Source organism: Temnothorax americanus, unplaced genomic scaffold (assembly GCF_048541705.1).
Source record: "Temnothorax americanus isolate GAGA-0224 unplaced genomic scaffold, ASM4854170v1 Scaffold7, whole genome shotgun sequence".
Classification (NCBI taxonomy): domain Eukaryota; kingdom Metazoa; phylum Arthropoda; class Insecta; order Hymenoptera; family Formicidae; genus Temnothorax; species Temnothorax americanus.
In genome coordinates, this window is record NW_027509792.1 from 2,636,152 (window position 1) to 2,650,750 (window position 14,599).

A 14,599-nucleotide genomic window follows, 5' to 3' on the forward strand; every position below is an offset into this window, starting at 1 on the left:
GGTATTACGAGAAACCTATGTACCGCTACGTCGAATGACATTACGCCGCTCCTTACCTCTTCTCCGCACGTGCTTTTTTTTAATCCTTCCAGTAATACGCGATAACAGCCATGCGGCATTTAGCCGAGCCACACCGTATATTTGTGACTTCGTTTATTACCCGCATGCACGTATCTTGACGAGTGCCACCCCAGCAGTATAGTATTAAAACACCGTAACCCGAATATCGACCGCATATTTACTCTGACAAATGAGCGCTTGATAGGCACGGCTAATTATTGTTAGGCAACATAATTATTACCGAGAGTAACGGGACACGTCAATGGCCCCGCGTAAAGGAGATTGCTTCGGGAGAAGGTCTAAGCCGACAACGCAGCCTTCGACGTTTATAGATCGATGACTCCTGATCGTTAACCGTTTACTTATCGTAGGCGCGTCATCTCACGTAAGAGTACGCCGTTATTAATTATGCATTATATTTTTTTCACGTCATACACGTTTCAGTTTCTTATTAATCATTGAAATCTTCAACACGTTTCAATCAAGCTACAGGGATATGAATGTACATTTATATTTTTGTATGTGTGCATACGTCGTCAAAATGTGGCGAGAAGATTCGAGAAGATAGGCCTACAAAAATTATTGTCTGTTACTCACTTAAACATTTCCTCATTTGTGTCGTTATCGGATAACATATCGGAGTGTTCTCCGCCTCGAGGGACCGAATTATCTGACGATCTTCACGCCAGTGACGCTATGGTGGTCGTCTACAAAAAGAAATCAACTAATTGCAGGCCGGCGCTCGCGGGCTAGATTCCGGGAATGATGCGAAACAGTATTCTTCCGACTAATTAAATTACTTGCCGTGAAATCAGCGGGTGAGCGAAACCACGCCGGGGACGGATAGAAAAGGAGACATGAAAATTGCGAGGAAAGGGATGAAGAGAGAGAGAGAGAGAGAGAGAGAGAGAGAGAGAGAGAGAGAGAGAGAGAGAGAGAGAGAGAGAGAGAGACACATAGATTACATTTTGCCTCGGATTATGCAATAAATTGTTGGATTAACATCCGTTTCTACCGGCGATAACGAATCCCGTCGTGATTAAAATTGTCCAGGCCGCGTGCAAATCGCGCTAATGATCCGCAAGCGGTGACGAGTTTGCGAGGCTTATTTTTTAACAGCCCCGCGAGATCGCCTCGGGCTTCCTCGTAAATACACCCACGCGTACACTCGTATTCTCCACTTTCGATGCATCCTGTTAAGCATGGAGAGCAAAGAAACGTAATAAATGACAACAGTCAACCATTTTCAATATTAACTATGGAAATTTCGTTGCAATATGTAATTCTCGTGTGTAACTACACGTATATTTTCACCGAATCTTCGCGTAATTGACATTAAAAGTCATCTGGTACAAGTTATTCTTGCCAGCTTCCCCTGATCCTTGTCGAGAAACTAAAATAGTAATAATAATATCCAAGATTTCATGTAACATTGTTTTGTGCATATTGTTATAGCAGCTTTGCTTCAGCGTAGCCATAATGCGCTCGACATTATGTATATACTTATCTAGAATCTAATATTTACTCACCCCGGATTTATGTGTTAAGCCAGATAAAACCTCATTCAGTAAAAAGTCAATTTGTATTAATGAATGTTAGACACTGTTCAGTGTACCGTTATTTACCACGTCTACTTTGACGAAATATCAATATTTGATTAGTTATTGACACTATATCCAACGAAGTAAAGAATTAAATATGCGATCCATTGGACAACAGGCGACTATTCATTAATTTTTAACTGAATTAAAATTTCTTTAACTCACTCTTGCACGATGTATATTATTTTATGAAAAATTGTGATGAGAAATATGATGAAGTAAGAAGCTGATTAAATCAATTTTATTTTGGACCGCATGTGGCATTTCTAAATTTTACATATTTTACATATAGAAAAAAAAGATGCTTGCTCTTAATCAGTTCTATATATTGACACGGTCTCCTTGTTAGTTTGTTAATTGCATTGTCCGAGCGATACAAGTTAATAACCAAGAAATTTTTTTCTCGCCCAGTACGGGTTTAATATCGTGTAAAGTTGTATGCTTATAGCATCCCTTATGGCATCGCAACGAGCACAAATCTACCAGCGGTTTTCGCTCGCTCCTAAGACCGGCACCATTCGCCTAATTAAGCGAAAAGTTTTTTCCATGTTCGTATCACTAATTCAAGGTGCTTCCGCGTGAGAAGTGGTGCTCCGGATGATCTCTTTCTTTCTCTCTTTTTCTCTTTTTCTGTTTTTGTGGCCGTGCGAGGCTCGTGCTGGTGGTGAAGTTCACGATGGCGTGTTTCTTCGTATTTACGCGTCGCGATTCGGTACGGTACGCGGCGGGAACTCTCACGCGTTTACCGCGGCAGGACGGTAGCCTTGCCTTTGATTTCTTGTTTCTAAGCGGACGAGGTTCGCCGCCAGCTGATAGCTAATTGGTCGCGCAAGTGCGAAGTAAGAGTGGGCGAGTAACGACTCGGCGTTTTATCGCGGGTTTTATCGGGGTGCTTTATCGACGAATATAACGCGGCCCTCGCGACAGCTAGTACTTATGAGTACAGCGACACAAATAGGTTGCTGAGTATATTTGCAGTATCCGCGTGTATCGCATAGTTTCCTTTGATCGTAATACTTTATCATAATGATCACCGTTTTACGGTACGTTTAAATATGCACTGTTCTACTGTGTTAGTTTTGTTTGAAATAACTATATATAAATGAATAATAAATATAAAACATTTCAGCACAATATGAATAACCTTACGAGAAGCTTATATGCTTGGAATATGTTGTATTTCTTTTTTTTATTTTTCATAGAATGCGTTCTAACAAAAGTGAATGAATAAATGCTTAATTAATTAAAATTTTTTATGTAAGAGTTGTTTGCCATTGTGTATGTTATCTAACCATCTTAAAAAAATTATTTTTAATTGGAAAAATTTTTATCTCCGAGAACTGAAAATATACAAGAATTTTTTCACTTTTGTTTCTATTCTTTTAAACGTTAATTACCAAATTATTTTTTGAGAAGTACCAATAACTCTGGTTCATTTTGAAGAAGAAAACGTTATTAGCTGTATTGTAATTTTAAAAATAAGATGTTAATTTTTTACAATAATAATCAACTTGCGTCCCGATCTTCGTTCTCAATCCATTCTGATGTAACGCGTTCACGAGAAGTCGGTCAACTAATGCAGACGTTTGCATTGAATTGGCCGGTGTATCCTCGATCCGGAATCCCCCGCGTCGGGAGTGACTGATCTCGCGCAATATTATTTACATGAAACATAATCCGCGGTGCTCGCGCGACTTGCTTGGTATGAGGGGGGAAACGAGAATCTATGGAGCTCACGAAGAAGCGAAGTTGGATTACGATTAGTAATGAACTTACAGTGGATCTATCGTTGTCTCTTGGAACTCGAACATTAATTGAACTTTCCTTCTCTGTCTTATATTATAGATAAGACTGTAATCTAAGAAATAATTGTCGAAGCGCATGTAATCTATTTTTTATGTGTTACACAGTAAAAAATCGTGCGTCCAAATGTTAAAATTTTCTTGTGTTACCAAGATTTGACTATTATTTCAATGTAAAATTAACATACAACAGCTATGTTATTATTTTCGTAACATTTTCATGTGTTATATTAATGTCAACGTGATAACTTAACACTTTATGTATGTCATTTAGAAATTGAATATTATTTTGAGTTCTTTTAACACAATTATTTCAAAAAATCAACACGCCTTAAAGTTAACATAAACAAAAGTTAAAGTAAATCTTCTCTCAAATAATCGTAAACTTTAACATACAAAATAATCAAATTTACTACAATCAAATGTTCAAAACAACATTTCTCTTAAGTTGAAATAACTATCGTTTATTCAAATATGTTATATCGACATTTTTTACAAGTTATTTTTATATTATACTTAAAGTTAAAATAACAAATATAAAAATGTAAAATATAGTGTCAATAAATTAACATTTCTAGATTGTCAACAAGTAACACAATGAATGAGTTATTTTAACTCAAAATTTAGAGTGGACTTTCTGGGACATTTGAAAAATGTTACGATTAACATTTTATTTTTTACTGTGTATCCTTGGAATTAAATTCCAAGGAACCTAAGCAAAACAATACATAGAAATTCTTTCTATGAAAATATAGGAATCTTAAAAATAATCTGCGATTACTATTTAGAAATTATGTTTATTTACAATTATTTGTTAATAGAAATTACAAATTTTTAGTAGACAAATAGTTGTAAATTTGCGGAATTATTCTCCTCAGTACTTACATATATACTGTTTATCGGTGAATTTGCCAATGATTTGAATAGAAAGAGGATGTCGTAATCAAATTTTTCCGCATATATATATATATATATATATATATATATATATATATATATCCTTCTCTTGCTCTCCTTTTCTCTCTCTTTCTCTCTCCTCTCTCTCTCTCTCTCTCTCTCTCTCTCTCGTTATGACATCCGTATCTTTCTAGAGAAACTCGTTCTTAATATTCTTCTCTCTTGTAATTCCATCTCATCTCGGCGCGACGCGACATTTGCGAGCTTGGCCGATTGCAACAACATTGTTGGTAAGCGCGAAATGGAAGTAAGATGGTCCAGGTGAGCAACAGAGAAACCGGCGGGAGAGAGAAGCGAGGGTGGAAGAGAAGGAGGAGGAGGAATAAAGAGGATAGTCCTGTAGGTGAGACTAGCTTTCTCCACAATGCAATTGCCTGCACGCGCACGAGTCGCACCGCAGAGTATAGACTCTCGTGGAGTCTATTGTCTTTATTGCATGCCCGTCTCCCTTGTAGTTTAGTGGGTTACCCACCTGGAGATTTTCTTTAGACGAGACATTAGATAATCGCTCGCGTCATAGCGTCACAGTTTTGCCATGGAATACGCGCGAGAGGTACGTAACAAGAAAAATGATTGCGCGCTTGTGCAGTATATTATCTCGCGTCTCGGTCATTACATCTTGTCTTGCAGAATAACAATTATCGAACACCCGCAATAGTATTTTTTGTATTCTTTGCATCTTTCTAATCTTCGATTTAATCTATTTATGATTTATATTACCTAACTGATTTCGAGTAGCATGTCATTAATTAGAATTCAGATTTTGTTAACTGGAATTGATATAGCTTGTGATTAAAAGATACTTATTTAACTGTAAATTAAATTCTAATTCTCAGAAAGGTTTGTAAGATAATAATCTATTAATCTTATTTAATTGGGAAGACGTATAAGGAAAAGAAGACAGAAGAATTTTCTTGCTCGACAATTCTCTTCGTTCTAGTATTCGTATCGACGGAAACTCGGTTTGTGAGTTTTTCCACGCGTGGCATATACGTACCCCGCGGTGCATCGAGTTTGACGCACTTTCAGGGTCGATGCGTTTTTTTGTGCGAGACTTACGAATGCATCGTGCGTGTAGTAAAAGTCCTACGCATTGCAAGTATAAAGCGCAACGGGAGGTCAGGCTATTGCATCCTTTCCTGAAGATAATAGGAAAAAGTCGGAGGGGGGGGGAGAAACAGAAAGAGGCTAAAGATAGTTTTCATACAAAAAATTAATTTCATCATAACATTGTAATATTTTAATTTTACAGTGCTTTGCTTAATACATATATGCAGAACTAAATAAGTTAAGCAGGATAAAAAACTTTGAAAAATAAACTACGATTTTAATAAAATATATTTATCTGAAGAGTAGAAAAAAATACAAATTATTTTTTTAAAAATAGTTCGGAAAAGTTATAATTATATACGCATTTTTACATAAATATTTGAGATAAATCAAATAGCTAATAGCTATAGATAAATATACAATTAGATCTTAAAACTAATATAAAAATAATATTGATGTTTTTACGATGCCGTGAACAAAACACAAAATTTGACGAAAGAAATGTTAACTAATTTCAAAGCTATCCGCGAGGAACGTGGCTCGTAACGCTCCGTTCCTGAAGGAGGAGGACGATGCCGTGCCGTGCGTCCGGTGAGAGGAGGGCCGGAACGGTGGTGCATCGGCGAATCTAACGACCAAATCTCAACGCCAGTGTAAAATGCAAAACAGCAGCGAGCGCTGAAGCGAGCGCGGCGAGGCGAGGTGTGGTAGAAGAACTTCTTTCCCGAATGCGAATTCCACGATGCGTGGCGACCAAGGTGGAGGTCGGGTGCTCTCCGGTGAATCTCTCCTCATCCTGCGCTCGCGTCCTTCCTCCGTCGTCTCTTCCACGCTCCGTCTTGCCGCCCTTGCTCTCCACGCGGGAGTGCGTGAAGCAGAACGAAAGGGGGATACGGACTGTCTCGGCTCTGGACTCGCTCCTTCCTTCCTCTCGGCCGTGCCTGTGTGTCTCGCGAGATATATTCACTTCTTTTGCATAATAGAGAAAATCCTGCAGTGGCGATTGTATCAATAGGCAAACCAAAAGGGCTAAATTTATATTTTGTGCTTGATATAAAAAAAGAAAAAAGATTTTCAAGAACAATTATAAAGCTTTATTTTTATAATGTTAGATATATCCTTTTTATGAAATTTAAATTTGTTAAAATGTTTAGTACTAGAAAAATGAAAGGGAAATGATAGCGTTAAATTGTTACAAGGAACAAATCATCGAATGGCCACTTATCCGAGTATTTCTGTGATTTATTTTTATCAGCTTACATTTCTAATATATTGGCACTATCTTATCTATTGAATTAATATTTATTTCATATAACTACACTCTACACACATGTTTATTACTCATTTCCAAAATAACTGCCGAATTAAAATCCTTTGAACTTTCGCTTTACGGATAAAGAGGTGAAGAATTTTTTTTTTTTTAAACTGTTTTTTTGCTTTTTTTACAATTACCTTTCTCTAGAAATTCATCAAGGAGAGTGTCTAAAATTGTGTTAATCACACGTATAAATGGATGCCATACGAATTAATGTCGCGGTGCGCTACTTTCTGGAAATTAATGGTTCGCTCTTTTACGCGAATTTCCGCAAAGAGCGACAAAAGTACGCGTTATTTAACAGCACTTCGCCGCACTAAACTTCATTAACCATCATCGCTGGTTCTCACTCACCTCTGTCATTCCCCGGTGAAAATAGCGCTCGATCGACGCTTTCTTGGTAGGATTATGAAAACGTGGCACGCGCGTGTGCGCGATCACCTTTATCTAATTATTTTCAGACTTTTATCTCCGACGAAACACAGTGCTGCAGCGATACGTGTAATGGACGGCACGTGTTACGTACAAGTATGTCAGTCATTCTGTTACAACATCTAATCAGCGCTCATAGATAATGTGCCCTATCCTTCATTCACTTTACTGTTACTCAACGTACAAATGAAACTTTCGTGCTTTGAGATTGATAAGCATTAATCTATTATCGATTTTTTGATAACCCATTAGGGTAAGTACTATTTGCCAGAGAAGTATATAATCAAATATAAGATAATGGAATATCGAGAGATAGTGACAAGCGTTAAATTTTCGTACAAGATTTCAGATATTCAGTCATCGTTAAAGTTTCCATAGGGGAATCCACAACGTAAGGATAAAACTTTCTGCTTTTGTTGCGTTTTAACTTCCGAAGGAAAATTTTGTAATGTGAAGTCGGGTGTGTCATGCGTGACAGGGAGGAGCGTCACGGGGCGATCTCGAGCGGGGTGCGTGAGTTAAGATCGCGTATACTGATGTTAATAAATAATGCAGTAATGGACGTTCGGGTTGAAGAGGTAGCCGGTAAATGCGGCGGAACGGAGAAAGCCGCATTATTTACGCCCGCTGGCGGCTGGCTGGCGGTGACAAGTTTAAAAAGCCGCGAGAAGTAATAACCGAGGTGTCCGCGGATTAAAAGGCGTGACACTGCTAGTTCCAGCGATCATTCTTCCTCCCAACGATGTAATTAAATCTTCCAACATACGTACGTACGTTTGTCTACTCTTTTACGACCATACTCCGCCCCGCGTCTTTTCCCCCGCTGCCGGTTGCGTCATGTGTGTAATGTTATGCTAACGGCGACGATTCCGGGCCGCGACAATTCGAGCCGGCCACGAAACCAACGCCGCGCCGGTGACTGAACGTTTGAGACCTTGACGCGCGAATTCACATGGTCACTTCTCTTAACGGGACTTTTCGCGAACCCAAAACACGAGTCTTCTCGGCACATACATGGTTTAGCCTCGAGGCAACAATATAAGTGTTGTGCGGACTGTATGGGCTATCGCGAATGTGTTCGAGCCTGAATGACGCTTGTCTCGTAGTCGAATCATCGATAATTAAAGCGTGGGTCAAAACAGCTGCGTAACCATTTAATTTAAAAGTTTTCAGACTGGAGAACGTTCTAAGTCGAAAACCTTTCCTGCTAAGTTTATCAGGCTATCATATTAATAGCTAACGTGATTTATAAACACGCAAGTTTTGATTTAAAAAATCGTCATTAAAATGATAAAAATCGCATATATGTATGTTAAAATTGGAAAATAAGAGAGGAGAGATGTCTATTCGAGAAGCGTGTATTATTTAAATCGTTTTATTTCGAAATTTTTGCCTCTTGCTTCCCTCGGACAATTTGTAGGGAAATAAGAGGGGAAAGAAAGGAAAAACGCTCGTGGAGGAAACGAGCGTGCACGATAGCCTCGTTAGCGAATCGCGACTTAATGTCTCACTTGGCGAGCGAAATTGATAGCGGCGCAATTAGACGCGTAAATTGTACGCGTCTGCCCGTCGTTGCTCGTTGGGCGCGCGCAGCGAGGCGGGCCTATCTGTACATAAAATGACAATGTACTCCGATGCGAGAGCGCGGTGGTAGTTACGTACACGGTAAAACGTTTAGATCCGCGCCGTAAGATAACCTTCGTCGTAGCTTACCGAGCGCGTCGCCGGTTGGCTCTCTCTCTCTCTCTCTCTCTCTCTCTCTCTCTCTCTCTCTCTTTCTCTCTCTCTCTTTCTTTTTCTCTTTTTCTTCTACCCGCGGCTATTCCCGCGTGCCCGATGTACGCCCGCGTACGGATGTGGCTATACGCACCGTGCGCTCGTTCCTCCGGTGCGTACACGCACCGGAATACGCATCGCGAAACGCTGTTCCCGCGGCGTGCTAGCGACGAGTTTGCCCCGCTGGGTATAATACTCCAAACGGAAACAGATGGCAAAGGTATCTTATCATTCTCACTCAGGCACTGAGACGTATAATTTTGCTAGAGAAAAGAATAAAACATATATTTCTTAAGAATATGAGAACTTGGCATTTGAAAAGCGCAAAGATATATCTAATCGTATCGATGTTTGGTAAAATTAAAATATGCTGGTAATACAATAATACGGGTATAATCTTGTCTTCGGCGATTGTCACATCCGACCAGACGCCAACGTCAAACGGCCGAGTGGCGATGCAGGACGAGACTTGAAAAATGATCGCTGCTTTAACGACTCATTTCCCTTCGCGCCGCGATAAAACGGCTCGCTTTCATCGGGCATGTACCTCACGTGCAACGTCCTCGGCGCCGTCGTTTCCTGTTTCCTTCCTTATCTCCGCCGGCAGAAACAGGAAAATCCACGAAAGCCCATACGTTATCTGCCACGTACGGTCAGGGTTCGCGCACAGTACCCACGAGAGACGAGATATCAGCCGCAGTGCACACCGCAACACACACGATCCGCCCGTTGCGGAAACGCCAAATGAATTATTTCGCAGCCGCGCACAATCGCCAGAATTATTTCACTCGAAAAGATTCATTGTCGCAGTCTGGTGCATCCTCCGGAGAGATCTGAGATTATGTTTTTAACGAAATTTATAGAAGAAAAGCTATTTTGATAATCTATGGTTCTAAAATATCTATCTGAATTATATTTCTTGATGTGAAATTGGTGTTTTCTTTAAAAAGAAGTTTAATTTCACGTCTTTATGCGACTCTTAATCTACGACAATTGAAAATAAATTACTAAATTTTAGATTTAAATTCTGCTACGGTAAAGTTTACTTACAATTAGATATTAGACGCAAAAAGAGATTCTGCATTTATCTTTAGTTGCTAGTTGCTGTATTTAATTAACAAAATCTTTTTATTTCCGCTTTCATCACTTCGAAGCTGTATCTTAAAGTTTAAGTTTTTTAAGAAAAGGGTTACATTAAACCTATACATTAAAGTCAAATAATACATCTGTTCTGGGATATTCTGTACATCAATGTTGCAGACTACGGAGGATATTACGGTAATATGCCACGGGCAATACGTTTCCAGGAGTTTAACGCAACGGCGAGACTGACCGTCATGATATTCTCATGATATTCGACTTATCGACTCTCTTCATCTTGCGCGATTATAAAGTAGCTGCTCCATATAACGCAACGTAATGGGTTAATCAAGTTTCGCTCAGAGGCCTTGCTTCCGACTGATGTACGATGTCATTACGCTCATAAATCTTCAAGTCGCGCGAAAGAGGGAGAGGAAGAGAGGAGAGAGAAAGAAATAAAGAGGGAGGGCAGAGGAAAAGAGAGATCAAGTGTGACGAAAACAATGTTTTCTCCGTCGTGTTATCCGTCGTGCGAGGAATTTTAATTCGAGTTAACGTGACGAAATACCGTGTAAAAGACTCGTATATACGCGTCGCGCGAGTCGCCGCGCCGCGCCGATGCGGCGCGCGGCGGCCAGACTGATGGGACAGCAGTGCGTTTACGTGCTAGATACGACGCCAGATCTGGCCGTGCTCGTTCTGTAAACTAGGAAATTATTCAAATTAGTTATGCAGAATTCAAAGGGAGTCGTCTAAGCAGCGAGGATAATTGAAGGCTGCCCCGTCTTCGTTTTCGCGACGCGGCGCGTACAGCGTACATCTGCTTGCGCGACGCGACGCGACGCTTTTCCTTCTCCCTTCGATCGCACGGCGTTTTTCCTGGAGAAAAAAGTACACGCGACGAATGCGAAATGCAATCGTGCCGGTTGGATTGCGTGAGCCACATGTCTGATTTGATTTTCTTCCTTTACAGACGATTTACGTTTAAGATTAATCCTTAGAGCAGCTGTCGGATTCTGAGTTATTTACGACTATTTGTGCACGGTTAGAAACGCGAATAAACAATTAAAGCCCAGATTCGGCGGAATTTACGGTTATTACCAAGATTACCAAACTATCGTCCACGTTGCGAGCGGATGTTGCAAGCGTATAATATTGCGTCGCTGATGCAAAGTCGCTATTAAATAAAAAAATTGTTTTTATTATACAAATTTTATCTGCTTAATTTTTCAAGAAATCGTTAATTACAGGACATACTGACAGATTCGTTATGCCTGAAATTGCACTTGCCCCATGTATTAACGCGAATCGAGTGTTTTATTATCATAATTTGCCGCAGTTCGTTGTTACATATTTTTAGCCTCGCGTTTTGCTTCTCGATAATGCTGTCGTGTAGAACACGAGGTGCAAATCGCGAAGAGAGAGATGATCGGTTAATCGACAGCCGCGCGCGAATCTGTCGCATCGGGATTATCGTCACGCGTGCATTTTTTTTTCTTTCTGTTGCAGAACCGAGCCACCGGTGCCCAAAGTCAACAAGTGAGTAGAACGTGTATCGAGCGTGAGTAAGTACCTCTCGTTCGCGCATATTATAATTACAAACTCGCGAAGAGCGGTTTTGCAGTTAATGCTTGTTTCACATGAGATTTATGCTTCTCTCGTTCGGCTCCGCTCGCTTACACCCGGGCATGCATAAAATTGTGCGTGTGCGCTCGCGCACACGCAACTCAGCCGGCCGAGGTGATTCTTAATTAGATTCTAAATTACGCGGCAAAACGAGACGAAAACGCTTAAATTGTGGCCTGCCGTGGAAGTAAAGCCGCACTTTGGAAAGGCGTGTTTCCGTGGAAATGAATGCAGTTGCCCACGTTCTGGAACGATTGATTGATTGAGTCGGTCGTCGCACGTGACGGAAGGGAAAAATAGTGTACGCGTTCCATGCATAATGCGCGGCTTCCGGTGATTTTTCCTGCCGCAACGCAGGCATACGACGATTACGGATTTCGATGGTAATTGGGACAAATGGGGGGACTTGGCAAATTGAAGTACATCTGCGCAAGAGATATCATGTAGAAATTACAAGTAGGATGCTAATCACGACGTATATAGGTGCTACGCTCTTTTAGTGGTCACGCAATCTCGTATGACGAATAAGGTACGGTGAGAGAGAAAAATCACAAAGGAGAAAGATTTAGAATGAGAAACTAAAACGAATCTAGATTACTTCAAATTTACACATCATTTATCGGCCAGTACTTCCAGTTTGCATATATTTCGCGTAGCGAAATTTTATAACGCGTAGCAGTTATAAAAAGAGAATCGAAATCGAAAAAGTTAAAATTGTATGTTTTTGAAATTATGCTATTGAAAATTACATATTACTCTCAAAGTAAACATAGAAAGCTCGTGGTACCGCAAAATGTGGAATGGAAAGTCGGTCGCGTTCAAAGGGCCTGGCGTAATTGAGAGATCACACCAATTAGGCGCGCCTTTAACGGTTTTAATTGTCAGGCGGAAGTCGATACATCTCCGGGCTCTGTATTTGCATTCTGATTATAAGCTTGCACAAAGCTAAAGCGTCGCGGCATCGTTGTATCTCGTTACGTTCCCCGTAATCCCTCGTCGCTTTGCGCCCGTGTTACTGGCGATAAATAGAAAAACAAATGAATTTAATAATCCAGCTAGGAGAAATCGTCGCCTCAATTTGCACGAAGCTTTTTTGCCGCTGAATGATTTCATTGATTTCAAACCTCGCCTTCTCGTTTACCCGCCGGTCTGCATTTCCATTTTGATTATAAACGAGCGCAATCGCGCGGCGCGCGACGTTGGCGTGCCCGGAACAGAGATCATCCGAGACATAAACGCAACACGCCCTCCTATCGCTTCTCGTTACACAAGACATTTAACGCGATTCTGTTAATCCCAAATTATGTTTATTGAAGCAGAAAAATCACGTACAGCATTTAGCAATGCAACCTTATGTTTTAAAATATGTATATTTTACATAAATATTTCGTATTTCATACGTACATAAGGATAAAACAGAAATGAGCAAAATGGTAAGAAATAAAAATGTTAGGAATAATATTTATAAAGTTATTATTATTTTAAAAATAAAAATGAATTTAAATAGACTCTAAAAATAGCAATGTTAATTACCAAAGCCTAATTTTTTATGTCGTATAATAGTGACACTTATTCAAACATTCAGTTAACATGACAAATAAAAATCGCTACATTATGCTAACCATGAAAGGATAATTTAGTAAAGTGTATGCAAAGCTCGGAAATTATAAATACTCAGACGCATGTGTCATAGTATTCAACGACATAGCCGCATTACATACTTTTTCTTTAAAAAGAAAAAAATGCGTGATGTCTAAGAAAAAAAAATGTTTTTGTCAAATGCAACATTTTTAATTTTTCCGTTTTATATTGATTAATCGTACATTAATTTTAATATATTAATCTTATTGAATACAGTGTCGGCAAGCACTCGTTCTTATTTGCATATCGTTAATAAAATCATTCGATATTGACATCAGCACGATGACGTGTTGTGCAGATTAAAAATAATGAGGCATTGAACTCATTATGAGAAGTAATACCGGTGTCGCAGCATTGCTGAATACAAATATTAATAAAATCAAATCAATCGTACGGCATTAACTGGTCTTATATCGAGATTTCTTATGAGATCTAAGTTTTTACACTTTTTACATTCAAATTAATTTCTTCAGATTATAAAATAAAAGAGTAATAAAAGGAAGAAAAAAAATATTTTTGAATGAGGTGCATTAGCCTAGTATAACATGTATTTGGATAAAACCATATTTCCATCAGATTACCATTATCGTAAGATGACGATAATGATTTATGAATATTAGACAATTATAAAGTAGATAAATACATATGTATTTTACTTTTAAATATTGTTTTATTCACTTATATATAATATTTGTATAATACATTTAACTTAATTCAATTATATGTGTCTATAAGTTACACGTGGTAATGTACATGCGTGTCTTCTAGCAATTTTCGTAAATTCTCAAATATGTCACACACATTAAAAATTTCAAAGTTATTATTGACATAAATTTAATATACTAGCTCACGCAAAATCTGATCGTGATAACTTCTTCAGTGTAACATCGTGAATCTCGCTATCAAAGATTTTTTGTAGCTCATCTTGTAACACTTGTATATTTTATTTGATTTGTACGATGCGCCCATCGTCATAACTCAAATATATCGCGGCGTGTATAGCCATTATTATAAGGCACGGCGAAGAGGGAGATTTGAGAGGAGCGGACGCGGCGTTGTCGTGAAATAATATTAATTATCGGCGCGACGTTACGGCGAGTCAAGGCGAGCTGCTGGCCGCTCTCTCCCTTAGGAATTCCGGTCCTCTTCTAAAAGGAGAGTATCCCCGTCCGCATGCAGGATCCGCATTTCCATTCCGATTACAAGCTGCTAGGAGCGTACAATGTTGTACCCTTGCTATTACTCAGGTTCCCTCGTAT

At 39.4% G+C, this 14,599-nt stretch overlaps 2 protein-coding genes across 6 annotated transcripts in view; one reads left to right on the forward strand and one right to left on the reverse strand.

Annotated features, from left to right (window-relative positions):
* The window catches only part of LOC143906334 (cytochrome c oxidase assembly factor 5), a 91,279-nt gene extending 85,216 nt beyond the window's left edge, over positions 1-6,063 (reverse strand). Inside the window, exon 1 of the mRNA XM_077422383.1 lies at positions 6,051-6,063. The gene's annotated coding sequence lies outside the window, so the exon portion shown is untranslated. The remainder of the gene's footprint in view (positions 1-6,050) is intronic.
* Sano (CABIT domain-containing protein serrano) overlaps positions 1-14,599 on the forward strand; it is a 128,623-nt gene that overhangs the window by 53,671 nt on the left and 60,353 nt on the right. For 2 of the 5 annotated variants that reach the window (XM_077422347.1, XM_077422345.1), the window contains exon 3: positions 11,583-11,612. The exons of 2 other annotated variants lie outside the window; for them this stretch is intronic. The gene's annotated coding sequence lies outside the window, so the exon portion shown is untranslated. Of the gene's footprint in view, positions 1-11,582; positions 11,639-14,599 lie in introns of all 5 variants that reach the window. One more of the 5 variants, XM_077422346.1, reaches the window with a different exon arrangement.